The sequence below is a fragment of the Manis javanica genome, chromosome 5 (assembly GCF_040802235.1).
Source record: "Manis javanica isolate MJ-LG chromosome 5, MJ_LKY, whole genome shotgun sequence".
In the NCBI taxonomy this organism is placed as follows: Eukaryota; Metazoa; Chordata; class Mammalia; order Pholidota; family Manidae; genus Manis; species Manis javanica.
In genome coordinates this window covers 52169266-52194325 of record NC_133160.1, presented here as the reverse complement: position 1 = coordinate 52194325, position 25060 = coordinate 52169266, and the positions used below count along the sequence as shown (strand labels likewise).

Here is a 25060-nt window from a genome sequence, read left to right as displayed (position 1 = left end):
CCAGGGATGCAAGGATGGTACAACATCTGAAAATCCATCAACATCATACACCACATCAACAAAAGGAAGGACAAAAACCACATGATCATCTCCATAGATGCTGAAAAAGCATTCGACAAAATTCAACATCCATTCATGATAAAGACACTCAACAAAATGGGTAAAGAGGGCAGGTACCTCAACATAATAAAGGCCACATATGATAAACCCACAGCCAACATCATACTGAACAGTGGAAAGCTGAAAGCTTATCCTCTGAGATCGGGAACAAGACAGGGATGCCCACTCTCCCCATAGTACTGGAGAGTACTATGTTATTCAACATAGTACTGGAGGTCCTAGCCATGGCAATCAGACAAAACAAAGAAATACAAGGAATCCAAATTGGTAAAGAAGAAGTTAAACTGTCACTATTTGTAGATGACATGATACTGTACATAAAAAACCCTAAAGACTCAACTCCAAAACTACTAGAACTGATATCAGAATACAGCAAAGTTGCAGGATACAAAATGAACACCCAGAAATCTGTAGCTTTCCTATACACTAACAATGAACTACTAATAGAAAGAGAAATCAGGAAAACTATTCCATTCACAATTGCATTAAAAAGAATAAAATACTTAGGAATAAACCTTACCAAGGAAGTAAGAGACCTATACCCTGAAAACTATAAGAAACTCTTAAGAGAAATTAAAGAGGACACTAATAAATGGAAACTCTTCCCATGCTCTTGGCTAGGAAGAATTAATATTCTCAAAATGGCCATCCTGCCCAAAGCAATGTACAGATTTGATGCAATCCCTATCAAATTACCAACAACGTTCTTCAACGAACTAGAACAAATAGTTCAAAAATTCATATGGAAACACCAAAGACCCCGAATAGCCAAAGCAATGCTGAGAAGGAAGAATAAAGTTGGGGAGATCTCACTCCCCAACTTGAAGCTCTAGTACAAAGCCACAGTAATCAAGACAGTTTGGTTCTGGCACAAGAACAAAGCCATAGACCAGTGGAACAGAATAGAGACCCCACATATTAACCCAAACATTTATGGTCAGTTAATATATGATAAAGGAGCCATGGATATACAATGGGGAAATGACAGTCTCTTCAACAGATGATGCTGGCAAAACTGGACAGCTACATGTAAGAGAATGAAACTGGATCACTGTCTAACCCCATACACAAAAGTAAATTCGAAATGGATCAAAGACTGGAATATAAGTCATGAAACCATAAAACTCTTAGAAAAAAACATAGGTAAAAATCTCTTGGACATAAACATGAGTCACTTCTTCATGAACATATCTCCCCAGGCAAGGGAAACAAAAGCAAACATGAACAAGTGGGACTACATCAAGCTGAAAAGCTTCTGCACAGCAAAGGACACCATCAATAGAACAAAAAGGTACCCTACAGTATGGGAGAATATATTCATAAATGACAGATCTGATAGAGGCTTGACATCCAAAATATATAAAGAGCTCACGCACCTCAACAAACAAAAAGCAAATAAGCCAATTGAAAAATGGGCAGAGGAGCTGAACAGACAGTTCTCAAAAGAAGAAATTCAGATGGCCAACAGACACATGAAAAGATGCTCCACATCGCTTGTCATCAGAGAAATGCAAATTAAAACCACAATAAGATATCACCTCACACCATTAAGGATTGCCACCATCCAATAGACAAACAACAACAAATGTTGGCGAGGTTGCGGAGAAAGGGGAACCCTCCTACACTGCTGGTGGGAATGCAAATTAGTTCAACCATTGTGGAAAGCAGTATATAGGTTCCTCAAAAAGCTCAAAATAGAAATACCATTTGACCCAGGAATTCCACATCTAGGAATCTACCCTAAGAATGCAGCAGCCCAGTTTGAAAAAGACAGATGCACCCCTATATTTATTGCAGCACTATTTACAATAGCCAAGATATGGAAGCAACCTAAATGTCCATCAGTAGATGAATGGATAAAGAAGTTGTGGTACATATACACAATGGAATATTACTCAGCCATAAGAAAAAAACAGATCCTACCATTTGCAAGAACATGGATGGACCTAGAGGGTATTATGCTCAGTGAAATAAGCCAGGTGGAGAAAGTCAAGTACCACATGATTTCACTCATATGTGGAGTATAAGAACAAAGAAAAACTGAAGAAACAAAACAGCAGCATAATCACAGAACCCAAGAATGGACTAATGGTTACCAAAGGGAAAAGGACTGGGCAGGAGGGTTGGGAAGGCAGGGATAAGGGCACAGAAGAAGAAAGGGGGTCTTACGATTAGCATGTATAATGTGCGGGTGCGTAGGGAGGGCTGTGCAACACAGAGAAGACAAGTAGTGAGTCTACAGCATCTTACTACGCTGATGGACAGTGACTGTAATAGGGTTTGTGGAGGGGGGACTTGGTGAAGGGGGGAGTCTAGTAACCATGAAGTTCTTCATGTACTTGTAGATTAATGATAGTAAAATGAATAAAAATAAATAAATAAATAAATAAAATGTATCTACAGTAACTAAAATGTTGTTGATTCTTGTGTCCAAATAGGCAGATCAATGGAAAATAATGGTGTCTAAATGAATCAATTTAAAAGAATGAAAAAGATAAATAAAAGAGTGATATATATCAGTAAGTAGTGAGGTGGGAGAATGAGATACCCAGTTAAGCACAGTATGTATATTTTTGGAGGAAAATAAACAATAAAAAATGTGTGTGTGTGCATGTGTTTAGAAAATGGTGGGATTTGTTTTTTAAAAAACTCTTAATGAGGATTTACTTTCAGTAGGAAACTGGGTGGGCCAGATCTGGGTTTAGGAAGTAAGAATGAATGAGATAGGCATTGTTACTTTTCACTTTATTCCATTCTGTATTTTTCAAAATATTTTTATTAACATCTATAGATTTTAATAAATTACAGGGAAAATGAGGAAAGGGAGAAAGGGAGAGTGAAAAGCACACAGAAATAACAGAGAATAGGGGAAATTAAGGATGGCTTAAGTTACAGGTAACAGTTACTTAACTTCTCTAAGTCAGTTTCTTTTCTGTAATATGGGGATGATAATGTCTCCTTTACAGAGTAGTTTTAAGCATTTAATGAAACAACTTGTGTAAAGGGCTTAGCTGATAAGCAAGCCTTATACAACATTCATAAGAATTCTTATTTGCTACTACTAATTATGTTTACTCATAATCCAAGGAATTTTTCAATAAATGTGCAATGGAAAAGTTGTAATGCCTCTGTTCATTCATAATCACCTGGAAGCATGATCAGGGAAGCATAATGGATATGAGATTATAAGCAGGAAAGCTTAAATTAATCAAGTGCATTGTTCTCTGTCTGAAGCAAGAATTTGTTACAGAGGTGTGGGTATGATCTGCGTACAGCCTAGAAAAAAGACTATTAGAAGGAGGAAGAGAGAGTTTCATCTGCTAGGAGATGGGCTGATAAAAACAACCCGGGACTAAATTTTAACTCCCTGGTAGATTTTGCTGAAGAGCAAGAATACCCTGACTAACCAGCTCTTTAGCCTTTATATGTATTATTTTGGTGTAGACATCACCCTCTTTTGAGTTTGGTTGGTGTGAGAATCCTTCGCAGTCTGATCTCACCTGGGCCCACAGAAAACACTGAGTTTTGAAATGTAAAAGCTCTGGTCCAGATCCTAGAATTTTATGACCCCCTATAAGCAAGCTTTTGTTTGATGGGCCTGATACGAATGAGAGGAAAGCAGTTTTCTGCTATGGAGAATTAAAACATCAGTGTGAGTGGACAAATCAATGGATGAATGAATGAATTAGTAGTACTGGGTGGAGTTGCCACACAGAACTGTAAACTGTCTCACTGTTATTTATGACACATGGGAACACTTTCCTCTTGTTTCTAGTTGACCATCCTGTCCAGATTATAAACAAAATCCCACAGGAGCTGACTGTTGTTGATCTCTGCATCTTACTTGTGCCACTTTTCCCCCTCTCTCCAGCCTTGCCAGCCTCCCCATGTCAGATTGCCATCTCCCTGGCTCTCTGCACGGTTCCTCCCTTCCCCTTACTTTACAGCCCAACTCAGAGCCCTCTTAGAGCTTGGGATCACATCTCACTGATGACCTTTCTGATTGCCCTGTATAGTCACCACCACAACCATCACATTATTCTCCATCACAGCATCCAGCAGCCTATGTATTTCATGGGACTTGTCTGCTGGGATGCAGATGCCCAGATGGAATTAAATATGTGAGACTTACTGGGGAAATTGCCTGTGAAGGATAAAGGGAGAGGGAAGCAGAGGAAGTGAGGAGAGTCATAAGTGGCAAATCTGACATCTGTCGGGGGAGAGTACAGGAAGGGGAAGGGTCTCAAACTGCAATGCTGTTCAGAGGAAGTTTTGGCCAGACCTATAGGGAATCTTCAAGTCAAAGTGACCTATGGAGGAGGCCTGCATCCTGAAGGAATGGACCTTCATTAGCACCCCTGCCATGCTCAGTCATGGGTTGGGAATCCACAGTTTAGCCTTGGTGCAAAGGCAATGGTGGGTGCACAAGGGCAGCAACAGGGGCCATTGGTCACCCTCCCTGCCATTAATCATCTGAGAAGTACATTTCCATGGTTCCAGGCACTGCGGACTGAGTGTTGTGTGCCTCCCAAATTCACATGTCAAAGTGCTAATCCCAGTGTGATGGTATTTGGAGGTGGAAACTTTGGGAGATGCTAGGTGTAGATGAGGTCATTAGGATGGAGCCCCCGCAATGGGATTAGTGTCCTTACAAATAGAGAAAGAGACCAGAGTGTGCTCTCTCTATCAAGTGAGGATATAGCAAAAGTCTACCCTCTGCAAACCAGGAAGGGACTCTCACTAGACCCAACTCTGCTGGCATCTTGATCTTGGACTTGAACTGAGAAATAATATTTGTTGTTTAAGCCACCCAGGTGTTTTGCTCTGGCAGCATGAGTGAATTAAGGTACCAGGATCTACTCCTTGTGCCATATAGATTTCTTTTTTATGCAAGCTCTAGAATTCCTGTGGATCTTTTACCTCAGGAAAAAGCTTAGGAAAGGAAGTTATGTCACAAATTACAGCCCTGAGCTGTGAACCTGGTCTCAGGGCATAACTGATACTCATCCTCACCTGTCCATGCCATCCTTTCTAAACCGCCTCCATCCTCTGACACTGCCTTGGCAGAACTTGATGGCTTCCTTGTCGATGCAATCATACCTTCATTCTTAAGGAGTCTAAGCTCTTGACTATCACCACCTCTCAGCTGCAAAGGTAAAAAGGAGCGCCAGGCAGCAGCAAGGGCATACCTTGGCCCCACACCCATTCTTCCCTGCCCTGTCTATAAAAGCAGCTCCTGATGATCAGGGCCCACTACCCCTGTCCCTGTGGTAACGCCTCTTTTTGTCTGCTTGTCCCTGGACACTAAGCATCCAAATTACCTTGAAACTATCATATGTTATAGTTCAACAGACTCTTGATATGTCCCCTATCCAGACTAGGGGACTAGGGCATCCAACCCTGAGGAGCTCACTCTCACATCGGCCAATGGGAGTGATGGTAAGTGATATAACACCTGCTTCTAGCCCTCTGATTCTGGACCCAAGTATTCTTCATTTTGGACATATAGCACCATAGAAAGGTCTCTCTTTCATCACAACATCCCAAAGGCTGGCACCCTATCTTTGCAGAGCGTTGCCCCTGAGCTGGCACTTCAGCCATGACAGTAAGAGGCCATCTGGTCTTCTATGAGCTGGATGGTTCCCCATGTGATGTGACCATTGGATCCATGGTCTTAGGCCTATTCCTGTGCCTCTTTTGTTATGAAATGGGTCCCCTAGTCATGTTGTGTGGAATATAATGTTGAGGATATAGCATCCTGTAACCTGTCTGGTAATGCCAGCTGGGCTTCATGTTCTGCAAAGGCAAATTTGTCCAGAAGAGGAAGTTATTCTAGGAGCACAGAGAGCTGGCTCTTCTAGGCTAGGAGGGGCCCAATGTGGCTGATAGGCCACCCAGTGGCCATATGTTCTCCTTAAGGAATAGTTCCATGTTAGGGCTCAGCATTGGTGTCTGTTGCTGACAGGATGGACATTCCCAGACAGCAATGGCTAAATTGGTCTTGATAAACTGTGGGTCCTCTGGGCCCTGATACCTGATATAATCCTCTCATGGCTTTCCTAGACTCACATATAAATCCACTCCACCATGCCCACCTCCCTCAGTCTTTCCGCTCCTTCCTTTACCATCTACCAGGGCAACTGGATGCCAGTTTGCAGCATGGTTGCAGGGAAGAGGGTGGGTTTCCTCCAGGAAGTGACAGCGGCCCCTGGCTGACAGCCAGCATGAAAATGAGTACTACAGTCCTACACCTGCAAGGAACTGAACTCTGCCAATAGCCACGTGTGCCTGGAAGAGGATCCTGAGCTCCAGAAATAGGAGAGAGAGAAAAGACCCTACAAATATGTTTCTCCTGGACCTCTTCTTTGGCTATCAAGGCCAAATTCTTCTCCCAAGTTTCCCATTTTGCTTAAGGTAGTCGGATTGGATGTGTGGGTCCTATCGAATACACTCAGTAGGTGTTAGAACACGGGGCAGCTAGCAATCACCAGGCCTTAATTCATACAAAAGAGAGGGTCTGTGATGAGGGGATTTTGAGGAATGAGAGGAGACATTTAGAAATAGCTAAGCCCTGTTCTGCAGCAGTCAGGCCAGGCACCAAGGACAGAGGCTGGGGAGATTGCCCCAGAGAGGAGCTGACTGGATCCCCTCAGTGGTGGAAGACAGGGCACAGAATGTGAAGCAGCTGCCTTTGGGGAGCCGGAAGCAGTGTTACCACTCCAAGTGGCCTGGCTCAACCTGCCTGCCCTGTCCACCAGAAAGGTTATCTAGTCATGGGAAGAGTCCAGTGCTGTCTTTTTCCACTATAGGCTCCCTGGGACACCACCTAAACTGAAGGATGCAAATGGACATTTGCATGTTATTCCATAGTATGTTCATTCATACTTTATTAAGCATTATTAAAGTGAAATAAAAGAGACTCTGAGGAAAGAAAGAGGGTCTGGACATTGAAGAACATAACTGCCTGAGAGTTGCTGCAGAGAACAGGAGAAAAGTGGGGTGGACCCCAAACAGGGGGGTTCAGTAGAATGGAATGATGAATGGGAGAGCAGGAAGTTCTGGCCTAATTGTAGTTGGCACAAGTGGGTTTCCAATGAGATATAAAGGCTAGGAGGAACAGATGAAGAGGGGGGTGGGTCTTCTGTTTCTTCCAGGTGAGGAGGATAGACATATGGATTTATTTAGTCCTTCATATTTAGTCAGCAATTATCCATGAGCACCTACTCTGTGCCAGCCACTCTTCAAGTTCTGAGGATACAGTGATGAACAAGAGAGGCAGAGTCCTTGTCTTCATGGAGGTGACTTTCTTGTGGACCTATTTGGACATAGGTCCAAAGAGCATAGCTTGTCACCACGCCTTCTTCCTGGTTAGTGAAGGACTGATGTTATTAACACTCGGCTGGGCATGCAGGTCTTTCTCCCAACCTCTGCTGTCATGGGAGGGAAGTGTTGAGTGTGGGGTGAGGGCTGGGTTGGGGAGCCCTAGAGTCAATAAAGGCTTGATCATGAAGAGACAAGGCAAGAGAAGGAAAGAGAATGGCCTTCATGTTAGGATCAGGCCCAGCCTGGCAGAGATGGTCAGTTGGCCACAGAAAGTCACACTTCCCTCAAAGCAGAGAAGCAGCCACTCAGCCAGAGACTACAGTACCCTTTGCATCTAAGTGTGGCCACTGGAATGGTTGCCATGGTAATATGACAACCAGTGATGCATGTTACATCCAGGCCAGGATTTAAAAAAAAATCATAGACTCATCTTTCATATTTTAACATTCTACATACTCCTATATAATAGTGCCCAGCTATATGATAGCAAGTTCAATCCATTACTATTTACAGGATGATGTACTAAGGAATTTCAAATAATTGTTAATATCTTCATTATATTAAATTTTACTTTTACTATGATATATAGCATATATGTATATTTTAAAATTGTTACTAATAACCTTTAAAAAGAATGTATATACTCATCCCTCAACTGATAAAGTTGCATGGGATTCCAACAACAAAAAGCAAACAATAATCCCCATTGAAGATAAACTCACACACAAAAGTTAAAATCACACAAAGGCAACAATCTACTGTGAAAAGAGAATCAGCAGAAACATCAAACAAGGACACGAGATAATGCAACAATGTGAGAGAGACAAAAATCAGCTGCACTGAAAATTATGAAAGAGATAATATATGGACTAGAAACAATAGGAAAGAAAAGAGCCTAAGAGCGAAAACACAAAGAATTAATGGAGGGATGGGAATGGAGAAAGGAGAAGAGGACATTTCCAGTTAGTTAATTCATTAATTCAAAAAGCATCCTGTTAGGTGCAGATAGAGAAATGAACAAGACACAAGAAGATAGGACTCAAAAAGTAAAGACGGTGAGGGGATGACAAGGACGGAGGAGAAAACTTAGCACTGAGGTGCTCAGCATCTAAGGCAAAGAGAAAAACACAATGCACTTTTTGCCCAAAAGTAAAACAAATAACAGTTCACCAAGAGAGATGGCTGTTTCTGGCCCTGATGGTTAAGAAAAACATTATTTTGAAAGCATCTTTATAAAAGGCAAATTGAGTAATATCATAGATTTACCAACAGTAAATTTACCAAAAATGCAAAGGGTTCATATTCAGTTTTTGGTTGATCAGATGCAAGCTGAGGACACGACTTAAGTCATAAAAGAAATTCTCTAGAGAGTAAGGATAATAATAGTTTCATTTTAGGAGAACAAAGCTTACTAGAACAAAACTACAAAAAAGAAAAAACCATAATGACATTATGCAATAATGTATTAATTAAGAAAATGTCAAAATTTCAGAACAATAGAGAAAATAACACTCTAATTCTGGATTTCTCAACTTTGGCACTATTGACATTTTTACTGGACAGTTATTTGTTGTAGGACACTACCCAGGCTCTGCAGGATGACTAGAAGCACCTCTGGTCTCTGCCTAGCAGATGCAGGAGCACCCCCTCCCCACACCATCCCATACCCTGCCTCCGGCCAGTTGCAACAAAAAAATATCTCTAGGTATTTTTCAAAGTCCCCTGGGGGCAAAATCAACCCTAGTTGGGAACCATTTTCTCATCCTACCAAGTAAATACAATTTCTTTCATATTCAAGTAATCCATTACAATCTTTTTCATATGTTACAGGTATGCATATATTGTATCCTGTGTTTTTCACTCAAAGAATTTTGTGGATGGCTAGAGTAGATTCCTGGCCTTTGAGAAAGATATGTAAGACCTCTGTAAGTCCCCAGATAGACAGATAGCACTTCAGCATATACCATCTCCCATAATTTTGCCAGAGAATGGGGAATGGTGAAACTGCTCTAAGACGTGATGACAAGCAGTTGACTAGGTTCACTCAACAGCTAAAGTATCTGGGTATCCACCATCCAACCTTGCAGCTGCTTTAATCCGATTTACCTTAGCTAAACTACAAATCAGTGTATGGCAAGGGTCCTGAGGGCCTCTCTAAGGTAGTGAATCCAAACTCTTCAAATGCCAAGAGACTCCTGTAGATCTCAGGGTGTGGATTGCAGACACTTAGTCATCCTCAGAAGGAGTGTGACAGAGGCCCATGAGCTACTGAAGGGTTAAGGCCTAATAGGGCAGTCATTTATGCAAGACAAGGCCATAGACCTATATATATATATTTTTAAGTGGTTTGTTTTGTAGCTAAAAATATTTTAAAACAGGAAATGGGGTAGAAGGGTGATGATAAAAAATAAAGCTATGATGGAGAGGTTGGCATGCAAGCTGGACACCACTACTTGATGTTCTGCATCGTATTCAAGACCCTTCAAACTTGTTCAGTCATGATCCAGCCCGGGACTGAAAGACCAGCTGGGGAAATCTGCCTTCTGCAGAGGAGCCCTCTGCTAATAGGGTGAGCTCGGTGGTCTGCTTAGATTCCAGGGCCTCAGAGACAATCTGAACATAATCTCAGGTAGGGCATTACTGAAAATACTCTTGGGTGTAGACGTAGCAGGGTAGAATGGAGATGAAAACTGGATTCAGGGGTAAGAAGATCTTTGTTCCGATAAAGACAACCTTGCTCCTGACAACCTTGTCTCCCTGAGCAGTCATTTAACTCCTGCCAAGTCTAAGTTCACCATGGAGCCAGTACTACCTGTGAAGGCTACTGGGTTGTGAGAAATAAATAAAAATAGTGTAAACTCAATTGGGAAACTTTAATTGTGCCAAATTAATCTCATCACTAAACATTCCAACACACCACCAAGTTCCAGAAAATAGGCTTTGAATGTAGCATCACAAGCCCAATGCAGTGGTTTGTGGTGCCACTTTACTCTCAGGTCGTGGGAGACTAGAAACAAGGCTGAATTTAAGAATTTGGGGATTCAATCAGGATGCGTTTGTTTTTGTTCTCACATTCAGAGGTTAAAATGAGACAATGGAATATCAAGAAAACTGTTTATAAAGTTTTTGAATCACTCAAGCCATTAGTTCCTCCTAGTTCTCACCTCCCATTGTCCACTGCTAGGGGGATGCAGAGGGAAAGAAAAACAATGGATTTTGCCCCACATAAAGGGGCTCCTCACAAAATCACTCAATCACTCTAGGCTTCAATCCCCTCACTTATCAAACGGGAAATTTGGGGCATGCCTACCTCCTACAGGGTGATAAGGATTAAATGCAATGATATGCTTGCATGGCATAAAGTACAAAGCCTTTTGCAAATATCAAGTATTATTTGGCAAATTTATTGTCCATTGCCATGAAAAGGAAATGTTTACACATCAACATGGGTGACTCTCAAAATATTTTGTGCAAAAAAAAAGTCTCAAAAGAACACAATAGAATATAATTCCAATTTATAAAATTCAGGGAAACATGCACAGCAATGAACTGCTTAGTGATTTGCACTGATGTGGCAAAATTATAAATAAAAATGAAGGAGAGGGAATATGGTGGGGAGAGTATAAAAAGTGTCTTAAAAGTTATAGAGATGTACTTCTTAAGCAGGGTGGTGTGTACAAGTATGATCTCTTTATTATTTTCATTGAAACTATAGTTAAGTGACAATAGTTTAAGAGTAGTTTAATAAGAATATAGTTATTTATATATATCAGCATATATGTATATACAACACTGCATATAGTATATATATACACACCAATCATATACATGCATACACTATATATAGTATATACACATTAAATATATACACTCAGGATATGTGATATACATAATGAAAAAGGTTTAAGATTTTTCCATGCCTCTAGAATCATACTATGATACAATCTTATTGACATAATTCTTTTTTTCCCCTCTTACTTTGTTATTATAGCTCAGCTTCAGTAATAACAAAGTTATTATGGCGCATCAGTAAGCCTTGTCTCGGACCTGTTTCCTCACTCCCATCTCTGCCTCACCCGTATGGACTTCTCAGTTTCTCAAGTTTGCCTTGCATCCCCTACCAGCCTCAGGGACTTTGCACCTGCTGTTCCTCTGCCAAAGGGGCTGCCTCCCCAGTCTTTCATCCTCTAGGTCCCAGTTGAAGCATCATTTCTTTTAGGAAGTCTTTCTGACTCCTCGAACTAGGTTAGGCTCTCCTGTAACAAGCTTCCAGAATATCCTGCATGTCTTCTCCCTCATATTCATCACATTAGTAAATCCTTGATTTCTGTCTTCCCAATTGACTATAAACCTTAGAAAAGCAACGCCACATCTGTTTGCCTTCCTGCAGAATCACTAGTGCCTAGCTCAGGCATCTAGTGAGCAGGCAATGTTAAGTGTTGAATGAATGAATAATGAATGAATAGATGGATGGACAGATGGATGGATAAATGGCAAAGCTAGTGGATTCCCACTGGCAGGTATAAATAGGAGATCATAAAATAAATTTTATCAGCCACATTTTGGGCATTGCCTCTTCTACTCTTTTCTAAGAGCTTGATGAACAATTAGCACCAGCTCTAAACAGCTGAAAGAGTTGTCACTGAGATTTATGTTTATTATATTTAATCTGGCCTAACAATTGTTTCTAATGGATTATAATAAGTTTGGCATGGTGATGTCACTTTAAATGCCTGTAGGAGGTGTTTCTTTCACTGCTCTGTAAGAAAAAATAGCAGGTTCTTCTCAGAGAGGGGCACAGGATAATATGTTATCTGAGTTATCTCTGCTCAATCAAAAAGTGCATGAAGGGGCCACATACTTCATTTGGACAGCAATCACCATGGAGCCATGCAGGTCTCTCATGTAGGTGATGAGACAGCCAAATGCCCTGACAGTGGTGAATTACTCCTTGTGTCACTAATAGCAATGCTAGAAGAGGTGTCAAGGCCACTGACATGGAGGATGGGGCCTCTTCAAACCACACATGCAAACATTTGATGTTTTATTGCTTTCTTTTAATCTTGATCATTGTGGTTTTAAAATGAAATTAAGATGCTAAGCATAGCTAGTGGGTAGGGTGATTCATTTGACTTGGCAATGGTGTTAGGATGGTGGCTTCTGTCCAGGCCAAGCCTGGGCTGGGGCCCCTGTGCCTCACTGTTCTACCACCACTCCCACGGCTCAGCTGGCACCTCACATGCCAACAAGGGGTGCAGGGCATATCGGATTTTTTGGTCTTTTTCATTTATAGGGTAACAATTCAGCAAATATATTTCTCTTTTCCTCTTTCAGTTAAAATATTGACCCGTTGTAGTAAATCTCTGGTTTTTAAAAGCCTTGTAGAATGTGAGACAGGCTAACATGTGAATTTGAAATCTGAGGATTAGGAAGTGTTTTACATGGTCTTGAGAACTGCAGGTAAAACATTAAATTATACTAATATTCTTGTTCAGTTAAACTTTTTGATGTTTTAAAAAATCCTTCATAATATTATGGATAAGTAAATTATTGGGTCTGATTTCAATTTGAGTTAAATTCCAACTAATAATATTACACCCATTAACCTTCTCCTTAACAGCCCATAATGTCAACAGAATTATTTAATGAAAACAGAATTCTTAAAGCACTCTTACTCTGTCTATCTGTGAAATAAGAATTTCAACAGATGTCTTAAATAGATACTATTATTTAAAAGATTACATAAATTTAGACTCTTGGTCTAGCACAATTTCTAAAGGAATACTGCTGTACTTTCAGATAATTTCATCTATACTTAATCAGGAGGGGAAAATATCTCTGGACATTATTATCTTTTGGTGTAGTCCTGTACTCATTACCCAACCAGCTCATTATCCCAGATTAGGATTTGTTAGTGCCTTCTCCATATCAAAAGCTCCCATTTTCAGGAAATTAAAAGTTGCTCAGAAAAAAGAACTCCAGTTAACAAGCATCAGCCTAAAAGCAAATTCCTTATAAAAATCTTGGAGAAAAAAAATTTGTATTCTTTCTCAGTTAAAAGTATCAAAAAATGTCTTGTGGTTTCAGGCACTTTTAAGTTTTATAATTTGAAAATAAGTTAGACTTTGAGCTGAAAAAAGAAAGTTCCAAGGCCATAATATGGATTAATGCCTCTGGCATATTTTGAAGACAACATAAAGCTAGTAAGAACCACTACACTCTTTGTTGAGAAATGTGATGTGCTGTGCATATGCATAGCTTTAAGAAAACATTTTTTATGCCAGCACTGAATTTTGGTTTCTGTTTTTAGGCCTGCAATATGAAAAATATTATCCACTATAGTTAATTAGGTAATAACTGGAATTTACATGACATCTCTCATGTTAGGGCATTAAACACAGTAAAGGGGACAGGCCTACTTTTCCAGTCAATGGCCTGTCCTTTTGCTGGCAAGCTCTAAGGGAAGCATATCAAAGGTAAATGCCATTATGATGGCCCTGATACTGTCATTCCCCATTAACAGAGGAAGAATGTGAAGTAGGGTGTTAAGCAAGACTACACAGCAAATCAAAGCTGAAGTTCATGTTTTTGCAGGGGAGGATAGATTTCCAGTATGTCAAGCTGTGGTTGGGCAGGTCTGGGAGAATGGGGTGGATCAGCACTTAGCACTAGGGCGGTCGTGCCAGCAGCTGAGCCTGCGTGGAGAAAAACAGAAGAGCCCGAGCTCTGGATCAGACCAACCTTAATTTGATCCTTGTTTGGCAACTTACTGGTTAAGAGACTTTGGAAAGTTACCTGAGCCTCTGTTTATTCATCTGTAAAATAAGGCAAAAAGAAATATATACCTCATGGGTAGTTTTAAGGGTTGCAATAAGGAAGAGAGTTTGGCAAGTAGTAACAATCAATTAATGTCAGCCATTGTTATTCTTCTTCTTCTTCTCAAAGCCCAAATCTTGCTTTCCAATTATCTATAAGTTACATTTCACAAGCACTGTCTAAAAGGATATAATTTACTTCACACGGGTAGGAAATCACAAACTATGATAATTTATTCTCATAGACTTTATGAAACCTGACTATAGAGTTAGCTAAAGAAGCTACAATGTGAAAAGGGCCAAAGTGGGATTCAGAAAACCTGGTTCTGACCCCAGTTCCACCATTCATTACTTCAGCAAACTGCTTGTGCCTCTCTGAGCCTCAGTTGTTTTTTGTTTTAATCTGCAAAATTGAATGATAAATCTTACCTACCCCACACAGTTCCTGCAAGGACTGAATGGGAAGACAGATGTGAAAACATTTTGAAGACTATAAGACACTTAGTTGAAATAAATTAGAATACTTTTATAATTTTTATCATGTCCAAAGTCACTTATGACAACAGATTTCTATAACATTTTTTCCTGAAAGTTTATTCTTATTTAGAACAATTGTTATTTATTACTCATATATTAACAGACATAAAATCAGTTTTGATGGCAGACTTTGCTAACAATAAACCAAAAATGGATTCATGGTTTAGTAGTACTGTTCAGCTTTTCTCCTTATTTGAAAAGTGGAGCCTTCACAATTTGTTGGAGGAAAGAGAAAGGCTATAATCCTTAATAACTGTTCTACTAAAGTTCACCAAATTGTACTTGATGTTCTAACTTTTATTGCTTACACAGAATATGTTTCCATCTGGCCATATTAAGCACACACACACACACACACACACACACACCTTTTCTTGACCAAAGTGGTCATACTAGTCTGGTTAGAAAAAGAACAGAAATTTAATTTGTCTGAAACTTTAGGGCTATAAATGCTAATCTCAAGTGACAGAGTTATTGAGACATTTTACCAAGAGAAGAACCTTACCTTAGGAAAATAACAGTTTTGTGTAAACAAACTTTTCTATCTGTGTATACTTTCTATCTGCTAATCTTCAAAGAAGCAACCACTGCAAGCTAAAGAGTACAAATCTCTTGGTTATAAAATTATTGTGTCTCAGCTCCACACCCACCCTCATATACTTTATGTCGCTGGAGCTGGAACTCTGAAATGCCACAGCTCCTTCCCCTGGCAAGGTTGTTTATGCTTAGTCATAGGGAAAGTTTCAGCTGAACTTTGATCAAGTGGCTCAGTAATTAACAAGACATTAACTACATACAGCCTAGATAGAAAGTGGAAAGCTTGACCTACTTGTAGCATGGGTACCAGAAAAATATTTCAAATTAGTGAGATGCTTTCCTTGGTGTCTTGCCAGCGGGTTTCAGCCCCTGGCAAGTTCACTCTTGGTTTGGTGAGACTGAATAATGACAATGGAACGTTCTTGGGGTGAAAGGGTTTATACCCAACTTTATTCTCCTGGTGACAGGTCAAGCAATAAAATCCCATCCACCTCAGAGCGAGTCTGCAGGCAACAAGCCGGTCTCTGCCTCTGGGCCTCTCCCCCGCTGCAGCTGTCTCAGCCTCTGTCCTCCGTGCTGCCACCACTCCAGCCTCTGCTCTTCTGCAGCTGTACAGCCCAGAGCACTGGGTGGAGCTCTTTATATAGAGTCAATAATACTGTATTTCCCACACATGTGCAGTGAGCAAGGAGACCAGGGTCAGGTGAGAATCCTGGCCACAGGAACTTTCATTTTCTCTACACTCAAGCATGCCATTCATTTATTATAGTGGTCACACCTAGTATCAGCTCCTCTGATATCAGGTCTGCTCTGCCCAAAGAAAAAGCAACTTTGAAGGTAGGAGAGAATCAAGATTCAGATCTTGTAACTCTGGGAGTAAGGGGGTTCCTCTCCTGTGACAAATCCCTATTAATCCAATGAAACCGAAAGAGGACAAGGGGAAGGGTAGGTTGGAAGAAAGAGTTTTATTGCTCACAGCTTGCTCAGGAACACTAGTCAGGCCTTGCTCCATCTATCTCCTCTGGCCAGGGCTCACGCTTTCCTCCCCTATGGCCCCTTCTGGGAGGAATTTTATGGGCTGGGCCATGGTGGCTGATGGGCACCAGACCAGTTTGGTGCCAGAAACAGAGGGGAGGAGAGAATGACCACTTTCTCATCACCCCTTGCCCTGCTGGCCTCTGTGGTGATAAACACCCATTGATTTGTAAATGGACTAAGGCTAGGTGGGAGATTCTGGAAATTCTGCCATTTACCCCACAGATATCCATCCATTATTTAATGCCATCCAAACTTCCATGCTAGTATACTTTCTATCTGCTAATCTTCAAAGAAGCAACCACTGGAAGCTAAAGAGTACAAACCTCTTGGTTATAAAATTATTGTGTCTCAGCTCCACACCCACCCTCATATACTTTATGTTGCTGGAGCTGGAACTCTGCAATCCACGTTTCTCAGCACACTTCAAACACGCTTACCAGCAACTTCATGGTAGGTTCTGAAAATTGAGGGCTTCAGATGGACCCTGTAAGGCTCGAGGAAGAGAAGGGACTAATTCCTTCCTGGTTTGCCTCTTATTGGCTTGATGTCCACTTGCCATTGCTGTGAACTGATCCCCAACCATGTCTTCACTTGGCAGAAACAGTTCTTCCCCAAACAACAGTGAGTGAATCCACTGTGCTGTTTGCCTCACACTTGCAGAACCAGTCTTGTTGTGCACCTCCAGTCACCAGCACTAGCTGAGAATCCCCTCCTCTCCAGAGGTCTGAGTTTTAGCTCTGAATTTTTAGTAGGACATCTCCTTCAAGCTTCTATATTTTAACAGCTCCATCCTCTTCCCTTCTTTCCCTAGGCCTAGTAACTTAATATCCTTTTTACATACTTTCAGTTACCTCATTAACAACTTTGTACCTAGTTATGAATTCCTTATATGAAATTCTTCCTATTAAAATAACTGTGTGGTTTCTGCCTCCTGACTGAATCCTGGCTGATATACTAGCTGACAACCTGGATTCATGTATTAATGCTCCCATGATATTTTCCATTCTATAGTGATTTGTAGTTGACGTGGATTGCATCTGTCTAGAAACCAATCTTTCAATTTTGGCAAACCTCCCCAAATTTACTCTCTGTCCATGTAGTTTAAGCAAGACTGTCTCTATCCCTTGCAGGGGTAGGCTTGTGACCCAAGTCTAACAAATATTATTTCCTGTCCCCAGCTAGAGTGATCATTTCAGTGAGTGGACATGTACTCCAGATGCACCTGAAGTCAGTGTTCCCTTCTTAATCTTTCAAATTGCATAAGCCAGTGAATTTCCACTCTTGAAAAAAGAGCCTGAGTTGTGTGTTTGTCATTCACAGGCTTTTAAACAAAAGGAATGAAAGTAAAAGTGGGACATTAGCAAAAATTGGGTGGATATGTGGATATGAAGCAGGTAACACTCCATGGCCTTCAAAACATAGCCCAGCATGGACATGCTGGTAGTGGTGGGTAGGTACAGACCTCATGTGTCCTCCTCCAACCTGGAGCCTGGCTGGGACTCTTGCTGCCACCTCCCCACAGGACTGATTTCACAAGCGCACTTGCTGATGAATAGACAAAAAAAGCCTTGAGCCAATAGCTTAGGGTTTTGATATCCACAGTGTGAGACCAATGGAACTTTCTAGATGCACATTCTAATTGAAAATTTAGCTTCATCACCTTACACAGTGATGGAGACAGAACTAAAATACATCCTTATATTATCTTCTAAATATAGTTTATCTGATAATGATATCTAAATTAAGAGAGGAATAGGAAGAGAATTGGCATTTACTGAATACCATTATAGATATTGGGTTAAGTGCTTTCATTTCATAACCAACCCAGGAAATATATATCATCATCCACTTTTTAAAGACGAGAAAAGTGAAGCTTAAAAGGTTAAGCAACTTGTTCAGGGTCACAGGCTAATAGATTCAAATCCAGCTCCTGGATAAATGAATTCTGACAGTGAAGTTCATTCTTTCTCTCCACATCAGGAAGGATCAGGGAGTCAACAGATTGTTCAGAGAGGAAAGATTATCACTGAAAAATGTCTTGTCTCCTAACTTTCTCCTTGTTTTTCCATATCTAAGGCCCCAAAGCAGAAATGTGGAGACTTGTTCTAATAAAGCATCATTGCACACAGGAATCTCTCCTGCGTTTAGGGGGAAACAATGATAAAGCCATAGTACTTGGAATGTTAGAAAAGTCTTAGGCTGTTTCTAGTCCAGCCACAAATAAAGGTTTGTATGTGCAGAATGATTTACTATCGCTCACTAGTGTATTTTATACTTAACTGAAATTAAATAGGCAAATTATATAAACACTTTATATGTAAGCAAAACATGTCAGATGTCAGGACTCAAAAATATGTATTTAATTAAAAAATACATCTCTTAAAACCAAAGCCCTAAAAGCACATTAAACAATACCCTAATCTGGAGGTAAATGAGATACGCCACCTAACAGATATTAAGTGACCCACGTATACAGTAATACCTCCATTAATGAGGCAAATGCATTTCAACAGTACACTTTAGTGTCAGAAACTTTATCTGATGAAGCAGTAACACAGAAGTTATAAGGACCCTCCAAAGAGGAGAAAAAGTATGTACAGTGTGAAATTAATAAATATTAACCAAAATCATATCCAATAGGCTGCCAGAAAGCAAGATTTGGGAAATTCTGAGAGAGAGAGGATTAAGAGGTGTGGGACTCTCACAGCTCATTGGGGATCCATCAGAGAAGTGGTGAAAAGGTTTGAAGGAGAAGCCTGCAGAGTGGCTGGACTGGAGCAGAATGGGCTCAGTCTGACTCGGGCAAGCCAGCAGCCCTACGACAGGCCTTGAGCTGCCAGGGCTGAGCCTGGTGTAGACATGTCTCTGCAAGGACACAGACTATCTGGACAGGAGAGGTGGCACCTTTGGATACCCAAGAACCCCCAGATCTACCAAGTACAAGCCCAGGGTTGGAGTTCCATAGCGTCCCACACATTTGCAATTCCTTACCTGAGGGGGTATGTCTTTCCTTACTGCGTTAGAGTTAATCGACCAAATACATTAACTTGCTTGAGGTTCCACGTTGACTAAAACTCACTTAGACTAACGTGCATTAGACAAATCAGTCAGTACATGAAAATGACCCTGATCAGACCCTTTTCTTTCTTGACAAAAACAAGGAAGCAAGAAGGTGGGTTAACATAGGACTGTTGCAGGGACAGACAAGGCAGCCCAGCGTTATGAGACTCAGAAAGGAGAGGCTGGGGAACCCCCACATTTTTGCTGATTTCTTATTTATACCATAAACTATGTAGGACAAACACACTCTATTCACTGAGGTATTTTTGTCCTATGCAGCTGTGTGGCTTAGCAGGAGCTTTGCTGTTGAGACATATGACTCATGCCAAGACTGCTGCATATGATTTATGAAGACTTAAAGAAAAAAAACAGCCAGCTTCATTATGAAGGAGCTTCATTTTCAGAGGATTTGTTCATCAAGGACCCGGTTATCATTTGGTCCTTTCTTTTTTGCTCTTAGAGTGAAACAGTGAGTGTGCCTCAGCCAACGATGGGCTGGAGGATGCCCTTCTGCTCCCACCTCGCCTTTGCCCTGTCCCCAGTGGAATGAGGGTTCCTCTAATTTAAGAAGGAAACTGGTAGTTGTAGGTAGAGGCTCTGTGGCCCTCAGCTGCCAAGGTTTAGTGACTCTGAAACTGACTGAACCTTCCTGTCAGAGGTGGTGCTCTGGTTAGAGCTGCTACCCTCAAAAGACAAGGGTCTGCAGCCCCACCGTGGGGAGAAAGGTTAAAAAGGGACCGGGTTTTGTTAGAACCCAGGTTGGCCGCTTCTGTCACACTGCATGCCTGCCCTCACCAGTCAGGGGTCTGACTCCAGCAGATTCTCTGAAGAGCTCTGCGAGGACACATAGCAGCCCTCATTTCCTAGTCCCACCCACACCCCCCAGGTGATGACCAGAAAGGAAAGGGCTGGGATCTCCTAGTCTGAAAGTCTCCCAGCTCAGATCCTTCACACACTCTAAGCTGGATTTGATGAGTCTTGTCCCTTCGCTACCTTTCCTTCCAGCTCCAGCTTCCACTTCCAAACAGGCCTGGGGCCCCCATTTGTTCCTTGACCTACATAGGAAAATCAGGCCAGCTGACAGCCCAGGTTTGGGGCTGTAACACAGCTGCCTTGTGATAAAGTAGCTTCGACTAAGAAAGAAACTTTGGTAATATCCTGTTTATCGGCTTCCAGGGAAGCATTTTTACCTGCTGATACCCCCAGTACAATGGAGCAGAATAAAAGTTCATGAGATTTTGTGAACAATAATGTGGTCACAGAGCCTACACTTTGGACACTTCCATCTTAAATTGTGGGAGGCTCAGGATAAAGTTTGTATTCCTGTTGTCTAACTTGTTAATAGGATCTATGGTTTCTCTTATTCCTGCAGAGGATGAGACTAAAGAAGATTTGGAAATGTTTCCAAAAGGAACTTGAAATGACAGGTTTTTAAATATTAACAATATATACCATATACCAATAAGATTCTATTTTAAACTAGAAAATTAAAAAATAGTTTTGGTACAATTTATTTTCCAGCAAAAGTGTTGTTATGTATCTATTCTTTGTTTCTTTTTGTTGTAGTTAGCAGGGCTACAGTGCTTCCAGTGTGGCTTTGGGTTTATTTGTTTAATTTTTGTGTGGTCCAATCCCTGCCCCCACCACTACATGCACAAAGGACCTGAACAATCGGTTACTGGTAGTTGTTGTAATTTCTCCCCGGGAAGCTTTGAAGGTGCTTCCAGCTGCATCAAAGTGCTCATTGCTCTCTGCATCTCCTCCTAACTTCAAAGGAATGTGCGGTGCCGCAAACCATGCAGTTCTAAAGGAGCTATTACTCTCTATTTATTGTGCAAATTTTTATGGACTTGCCCTGGTAGCTTTCTAGACTTGCCACTTAGCCTCCCAGGGACTCCTTCTAGCTATGATTAAGAACTGTCTAGGAAAATTATCTAAAGCATTAAGTTAGGGTCAAAACTGCCTGAAACTAATCCTGCCTACCTTATGTCCTTTCAGGGTCTGCAGTGTCATACCTTGTTTAACTAACTATTCAAAAAGGTCCGACCAGCACAGTGGATGGGAGCTTTTCTTTAGGACCCTACAGGAATCTGATTAGCTTGAAGTTGTGGTTTAAAGAAAAAAAAATTTCACCTTTATATAAATTATTGGTAGAGAGTTCTGAAAGGAACAAGAGTCCTGAGATACAAAAGCAAACAGATGCTCCAGGACAGGCGAATAGAACTTTCTGCAGTGATGGAAACATTCTTTATGCTGTCCTGTTCAATACGGTAGCCCCTAACCACACTTGGCTGCTGAGCACTTGAACTATTCCTAGGATGACTGAAAACCTGAGTTTTCCATTTTACTTAATTAATTTAAATTGTCATCAATAGCTAGGGGCTGTTGTAATTAAACAGTGTAGCTCTAGGAAATAACTCGTGTGTGTGTGTGAGTGTGTGTGTGTGTGTGTGTGTGTGTTTAGGAAATGGAAGAGCTCATTTGGAAGAACGAGAAGATTGCCTTCTTGGACCCTATTGGAAAAATCCTTTCAACTTGTCACCATAATATCTCCACCCAAGGATAATAATAATAAGGAGATCCTAGCAATCAGTCCTAAAGAGAATAGTACCATCATTTATTTTCTTTAATCATTAGGGAATAAGGCTACCATGCCCAAATTTGGGTTGGCACATCCCTGCCCATATATGGGCTGGCACTTCCCTGCATTCACACCTACTGATAGCATTTCAAGTAATCCTGTGCTAGGCAGTGGACAAGCGGGTAAGGTAATGAAATTGCCTCCTCATTTACCAGTCCAAGACAATAATGCATCACTTATTAAGTGTGGCTGTCACTTTTGTACATCAACAGTGCCCAGTACCAGGTGGGACAGCTGCCCTTTTAAAGTGACATAAATCTGGAGTTGTACAAGTGGAGAGGGATCATCAAGAGACCACAGGGATCTCAGGCCTGTTCACTTGTCTGATTTGGGGCCTTGAAATTGTTCCCTGAGCTGGCAAAAACATGGCATTCTGATCATACTGTGCTGGGGGCTCTAAGCCATGTGGGTGCTGCAGGCAACTTCCTGAGAGAAGGGAGGCAGGAGACACGGGGAGGCTGTGTGGAGGACACAGGGCTGCACACATATGTGAGGACAAGATCGCTTCCCACACTGTGGCCCGGAAGGCAGCCCCCCCCCCCATTTCCCACCCCCTTCGTTTGGGTTCATTTTCCTGCTTTGTTCAAATTAGTAAGCACTGAAGAAATCTTGCAAAGTATTAAAAAACAGACATTATTAATAAGTTTTTCTCCATGCAGGAAAAAAAATTTTGTTAATTAACCCACATTTCACTTTCGTAAAGTTGTCTTTTTTCCTTTCCCTCCTGACGTAAGCATCTGGGCACAGCATTTAGCAAGGTGGGGAAATATTTACCTGCTGCTGCCTCCGCTCTACTTTCTAGTCAAGAGAGATTTGCCTTTTTCATCACGAGTCCTTTTGTTTTTCCCTGTGGCCAGCTGCTACAAAGATGCAGTCAATTTGGATTGAACAGGCTGAGGAGTGGTATTCAATATGTCAGCCAGGCACACTTCTCAAAATACAGTGTTCAGCAGGTATGGCTTTAAAAAAAAAAAAAGTCAGGGAGCTGCTCATAGAGGGGCACAGACTGTTTTAAAGGGCAGGGATCCTTGGAGTGCAGACTCGGTTTCTCCATATGCAGCCTTGGAAGAAGCTCGCCCTTTCTTTCTGCTTGTCTTCTCTGCGTTCTGCTCCTCCCTTTCCCCTGCTGCCACTGGTTTCTATCTCCATTGTTCCCTTAAGCCCAGCAGCCAGTGTGCAGCCAGGCCCAGCACACGCTCCCAGCCAGCAACTTCCTCTGAAGCTGCAACGCATAATTACAACCAGCTGCTCCGGGCTGCTGGCTGGCCAGCTCTGCAAAGCAAGCGTCCTGATACCGGAGTTCCAGGGAGGCAACAGCCTGCTCTTGGCAGCAGCGAGTTCTCCGAAGGAAGTGCCCACACCCTTGGAGGATGAGGGAGCAGCCCTTCTCTCTCTTGTGGCACTCAGGGGCCAGCGCCTGTCTGGCTTCCTCTCTCTCCTGTGTCAGACAGGGTCGTTTTTATGGTTAATATGAAGGTGTCTGGTATGTCACCTGCGGCTGCCCTCCCCCGGCTGGCCTATTGTCTGTGCTGGTGCCACCTCAGGCAGGATGGTGTGTCCTGGGCTGAACTCAGGGGGCCAGTAGCAAGAGGAACAAACGCTTCAGAAGGTCGGCCTCTCAGCTGAGGCAGTTTGTGAACATGTACAGAGAAATGGGGTAGGAAACAGGCACTGCCCCTCAGCTAGCATGAGGCAGGACAGTTACTATAAAAAAATAGGAACTCAAACAAGCCTAAATGAACCTCTGTAAGGAGCGCAGCATGTGGGTAGGAGGACTGGGGATTCGCCCATGCCCTGCCTCAGAGCTGTGGGTTCATTTTGGGGCCTCAGTGATCTTTCAGGCTTGGCTACAAGTATGACTCTGATCCAAAATTAGGCTTTGAATGTGTAACACAAGGCTCCCAGCCCCACCCACTGTCTCTGTCTGCCCTCTGCCATTTCTTCAGAGCCTGGCTCTGGGCCAGATCTGGCCCTTCTGGCTCCTGGAGGAGGCCAGCCACAGCATGCTGTTTCCCAGCAGGGCTTTAGGCTGGCTGAAGGTGCCCAGAGCTATTCACAAAATGAGGGGAGATTGAAATGCTTGAGAAGGGCACCCAATCCTCAAATCAAAACCCCATCAATCTGAAGCTGGAGAAGTGTAGATGGGGATTGATAGAATCTGGGCCTGAGGACTGCCTTTCGAATAAGCCCATCCACCATCTCAGAGAGACCTAGGTGTCAGCTTCTCTAGGCTACAAGCATCCTCCAGAGGACATGTCAGCAAGCCACAAGCCCACCTCTCCCCTGACCCCTCCCCTCAAAGAGCCTGCCAAAGCCCTGGCCATAAAAAGCCTCTTGGCTTGTAAGAGACCCTCTTTTTCCTTTGTTCTGCTGGCCAGGACAGAGGGGTCCCTCTCAGGTTCAGCAATAAACCTGCTTGGACTGTTGAGTTCACTTCCCCTCTATTCTTTCATCTATCCTCTCTGTCCCTTTCAGGGAGGACAGGTGTACCACCTAGAGCTGCCCGTGTGGCTTCTGCCTACCTGTGCCTTCCCACTCCGGTTCCTAATGGGCCGTCAGCAGGAGAGAGCCCATCAAGGCCAGGCCAGCTGCTCGGTCATGCCCAACAGCAGCCTCGGAGGTGGGGAGCAGCTGGGAGTCTGCTGTTGAAAAGGCGCTGCTCATTTTACAGGGCAATTTCCCAGGGATGCTGGCCCTGGCAGGAGCAGCTCAAGTGGGGCAGACAGGAACAGTTTCTGGAGGGCTTGTTCTTTCTGTCTGAGCTTTGGTAACCAGACACTGGCCAGCAGCAATGGCTTAGCCAGCCGCCTGTTGCGTTGGGGTTTCCCTTGGCAAAGGGGCTCCCCTTTGTTTCACTGTTTAAAACTGTCAGTAGAACGGCTTTTGCCTAGTGGTATTGGGCGGGGGTACTTACTTGGAAGGAATTGTAATAGCAACCTGCACTGGGAAAGGGCTTGCAGAGAACTAAGTCGTTGGATATGTGTAAAGA

At 42.3% G+C, this 25060-nt stretch overlaps 1 long non-coding RNA gene across 2 annotated transcripts in view; it reads left to right on the top strand.

Moving 5' to 3' along the window:
* Window positions 1-25060, top strand: part of LOC118968420 (uncharacterized) — an 81407-nt gene that overhangs the window by 54761 nt on the left and 1586 nt on the right. The gene's annotated exons all lie outside the window — the stretch shown is intronic.